We start from the raw sequence: 4,474 nt of genomic DNA on the forward strand, positions 1-4,474 counted from the left end.
CATTATTTAACTTTTTGTTTTCCCAGCTAGTTGTGATTTTGAGCATCCTTCCAGGTGTTTTAGACATTCTGATTTGATTCTTCACAGCTCTTGCCCAAAGCAAGGATATTTTACAGGGGGTTTTGCTTAGTAAATAAGCTATAAAAATATTGCTAAAATATTATAGAAAATAGAAAAATATGTTTTATCATGGTCGCCATTATCTATATTTGATATCTAACCCCAAAAGCACTTGGGTGCTCGCTTCAGCAGAATCTATACAATGAAATTAGAACAATACAGAGAAGATTAGCATGGCCTCTGTGCAAGGATTACATGCATATTCGTAAAGCATTCCCTACTTTAAAAATACATTCATACATACATGCATACATACATAAAAGCACTGGGATGCCAGAAAATAATCTTGTGAGTACTCTTCAATTCTGGAATGTCTACTCTAAGGGCAGATGTTGGCTATTCTTCTCTTCATAAGGAATTGTCTCACTCTGAGTGCTCTGCTTCTGATTGGACATTCTACTGCTGTATATGTTTAAGTAGGAGTTGGTATTAAATAGAACCAGTCCCATTTATTTGAGTGTCATTCAAAATACTTGCTTTAAAAAAAAAAAGAACAAAAATCAGTAGGAAAAGAAATTGTATTTTTAAGCTTCTAAGAAGATTTTATAAACAATGTAGCCCAGAGAACAAAAAACCTCATAAAATGACTTGACAGTGTCCTTTTAAGTGAACATATGTGAGTTTATGCATCCATATGTGTTCACATATGTCCTACATATGCACAGCCAGTTGCTAACCAACCAGATTGTTCAATGTGTATGTTTACTGTAAAACAAGCCGAAAGTGTTTGGTCTCTTTGTTAGAGAAACAGCTCATAATTTCAAGTATACAAACGTCAGTTGTTTCTCCTTTCTTTTTTTTCCAAGCCAAATGAGCTGTTGATGCCCAATTTGGCAGGATCCTAACTGAGGCTGATTCTTGGCCAGCTGCAGAAACCCAGCCCTGAAGGTTCGGGAAATTTTTACAAGAATAAGGAGCTTTTCCTAATGGCTCCTTAAACCATAGGAAGTTTCCTTAGAGCCTCAGCCAGTTTCTTCCCACTCAGTATCCCAAAGGATAATCATTAACGTTCTTTGGATACTAATGGATGGACTTAGGGTATGAAATGAGGGTATCAAGGTCCCCCTTACTTTGGTCAAATACTCTTTCAAAACCCATTGTTAACAGAAAACATCCTGGGGATGTAGAGATTATTTCTGTGACAACAACTTTATCTATGACTCCTCAGTATCTCATATTTTATTTCAGCCTTTATGACAGTGCTCTGCAGCTTACAATGGTGAATGAAATTTGACCCAATTTCCGGTTGAAGATGGAGACTTTGAACCAATTAGACTACTACTTCTACAATCACAGCATTAAACCCAATTATCACTATTACTATCCTCTAATATTCACATGAATATTCTCTGAATAGCAGAAAGAAAAAGCATGTAAGGAAGCAGGCTATAGAGAAAAGAGTTTATGCTCTGGAGTGGGAGAGTTTGTCTAATCCTGGCTATCATTCCCTGGCTCTGTGGCCTTAGTAACTTCACGCTTCCATAAGCTACGTGGGAATAGTAATGCCAATTTTCTAAGCTTCTGATGAAGATGAAATGAGATAACCTATATAAAGAATAACGCACAGTAATGGGGACACATTAAATGCTCAATAAATATGAATTCCCTTCCTCTCCATCTCTACTTTCCTCACTCTAGTCCCAGCAAAAAAGGGAGAGATGTGAGAACCAGGAGTATTTCTTGGTCAAGGAGATAATCCCAAAGTCCCCAATCCTAATGATGGGGGGAGGGGGAAGGGCAGGTAGAAGAGAGGCTCAATCCAACAGAAAAAAAATTTTTTTAATATTGTCTTTTGATATCATTGAGACTAGACTGATAAATATGTGCATACTCACTTATTTAACATCTACTGTGTGCCTAGAATAGTGCTTGACATAATTGTCCATAAATACTTCTTAAATAAATAAATGAAGACCAAGCCCTTAAAGCACCATCATAATTTCTTTATAGATGCTCAGTTTCCTGGAATTATTTTTATAAGTGATGACTCTCTGCTTTCTAAAGTGAATGTCATAGTAAGGAAGAGGTATGAGTATCTTCCGTCATTGTTTTAGTCAGCCCCCAAAACAACTAGAAGTATCCAATCCATCTTCCAGTCGGCCAACACAGGCTCCTTCTACATCTAACCACCTCTCATTCCTTCTTTCCCTTCCTCCATTCAACCTTCCTAAAGCTGTCCAGTATTTCACCACAACTGAAAAATAGAATTCCTATTGCTGCAGGTGTCCGTGTGTTTGGGGCAAAATGAGCCACTGTTGACAATTGTAAAGAAAGAAAGAACAGCTGTTTGCATCTGGATCGCGGGTAAAAAAGAGAGAACAGCTGGTGGCAGCTGTGGCAGACAAGAAAGTGAGCAAGTGAGCAGCTGCTGGTAATTCAGAATCTACTAGACTGCCCAGAATAATTGAAATCCAGAAGAAGCATGCAAGACTCGACTTAACTGCTCCACTGTATCCTGCTCTTCATTAGATCCTACTTGTCTTTCATTAGAGACATTCCCATGATAGCCACATGAGGACTCCCAGTAGGAATATCAGCCCCTCCTCCCCATCAATAACCCTTTAGAGATCAAGCCAAGAAAGGTAAGATGGTACAGACATTACTTCTAGTAAGCCCATGCTCATTTTTACAAGAAGGAAGCAGTCTGTGGTTGACAAGGGAAGGAATGTTACCAGTGATGGATCTATCACAAGAATGGGCAAAAATAATTCTTTCTACATTACAAGATATTGTGGTCATTTTGATGATGATCCCACACTTCAGAATTCAGCAGGTTAACATAAAAATGTGATAAGTGTAATATAAGCCTAGAAAAATACATTTTGAAACCTTGTCAGTGGTTTCAGTGTTCCTATTCTCATGTGCGTGCAATCTTGTGAATGTGTGTACATGGAAATATTCCCCTCTGTTTTCTTTTTTCTTTTTAATAAAAAGAGGAGAAAGACATTTTTGTATCATGCATCTGGTGACAAAATGTTTGGTTTGTTTTTGTGCCTCCCACTGGTTCTTCTAGTCATCTGGAATTCTATGCTAAACTGAGTGGCTCAAAAGTATGTCACTATTTTTTGTCTTGCTCAACACAGAAGTAAAGCATCTCATCACTCCAATTTATAGAATTTCAACTCTTTAGTTTCTAAGGTAAAGTTCAAGAGAAGAAAAAAGAAACTACTACAATGTTATATATTGAGTTATATACAACTATCTGCCCGCCAAAAAAAGAATAATTAGATATGTCATATGTCAAGCTATCTGCATTTGCAGAAATGATGATTTTGCAGATAGTGATAGGGAAAATGCTTGTGATGTAACATTCATGGAGAAGAGTCTGCTAAGATTATTCACACATGAAAAGTTAATGCAAAATATATACCATGATTAAAACTAAGGTAAAAAGACAGGCATAGGACAATGATACAAAAGGAACTTGTTAAAATAGAAGAAGCCAAGGGGCACTTGGGTGGCTCAGTTGGTTAAGCATCAGGCTCTTAATTTTGGCTCAGATCATGATCTCATTGTTGGTGGGATTGATCCCCACATCAGGGGTTCTCTCTCTCTCACTCTCTCTCTTTGCCCCTTGCTTGCTCACACATATTTGTGCTCTCTTCCTCTCTCAAAATAAATAAATAAACATGAAAAGAAAAAAGAAAAAAAAAAGAAGCTGAAAGGTGATAGCAGAGGAGGAATTTTAAATCTTATTTCTTTTCTCTTCTCTTTTTGGTTGATAAATTATATTAATATAAAAGATCTAAATAATAATTAAACTATTACAAAAATTACTAATAAAATCACTAACCTATAACTTCTATTAAGGACTGGGTCCTTCCCTGTTTTTGATCACCTTTATCTCCAATGCCTACTGCAGTGCCTAATTACCAATAAATATTTGTTGAATGAAGTAAATGAAATAAGTGAATCATCTGCATTTGTAAATGACACTTGTAAAAGAGAATGAAACACTTCCCCCAATGGCATATGTGTGACTGAGAAAAGAAGGCCTGCTCTAGTCTAAAGTTCAATTAGAAACATCCCTTAAGATGTGCACTCACAGCATTTTGAAATCAGCTCTCTCCTGGTGAGATATGTGGCCCAGCCAGACCTCGTGAGCCCCCAAATTCTGAATTCTAACCAATCCAAATATGCTCCCAACTCTAAGATATGATTCTGTGACTTAGATTAGGAGAAAAGGGAGAGGGAGTAGTTGCCAAAGGACTGATGTCACAAGCACCTGGCCCTTAATTTACCAACCAGAATGGCCCAGGACAAAGTTCCTAGATGTGTTGTGCTCCGGGTGAGTAGCTTTCTTCAAAGCAAGTGTGATTAACATTTCTATCCACAGCTCCTCTCTCTAAAGTCC

The 4,474-nt window shown here is 37.3% G+C and overlaps 1 non-coding gene across 1 annotated transcript; it reads left to right on the plus strand.

The window, feature by feature from the left end:
• The first annotated feature begins 241 nt into the window (after positions 1-241).
• Positions 242-345, plus strand: LOC113602953 (U6 spliceosomal RNA). The gene has a single exon (XR_003424466.1). It is a non-coding gene; the product is annotated as a U6 spliceosomal RNA (small nuclear RNA).
• Positions 346-4,474: the final 4,129 nt, after the last annotated feature.

This window comes from Acinonyx jubatus, chromosome B4, assembly GCF_027475565.1.
Source record: "Acinonyx jubatus isolate Ajub_Pintada_27869175 chromosome B4, VMU_Ajub_asm_v1.0, whole genome shotgun sequence".
Taxonomy (NCBI): Eukaryota; Metazoa; Chordata; class Mammalia; order Carnivora; family Felidae; genus Acinonyx; species Acinonyx jubatus.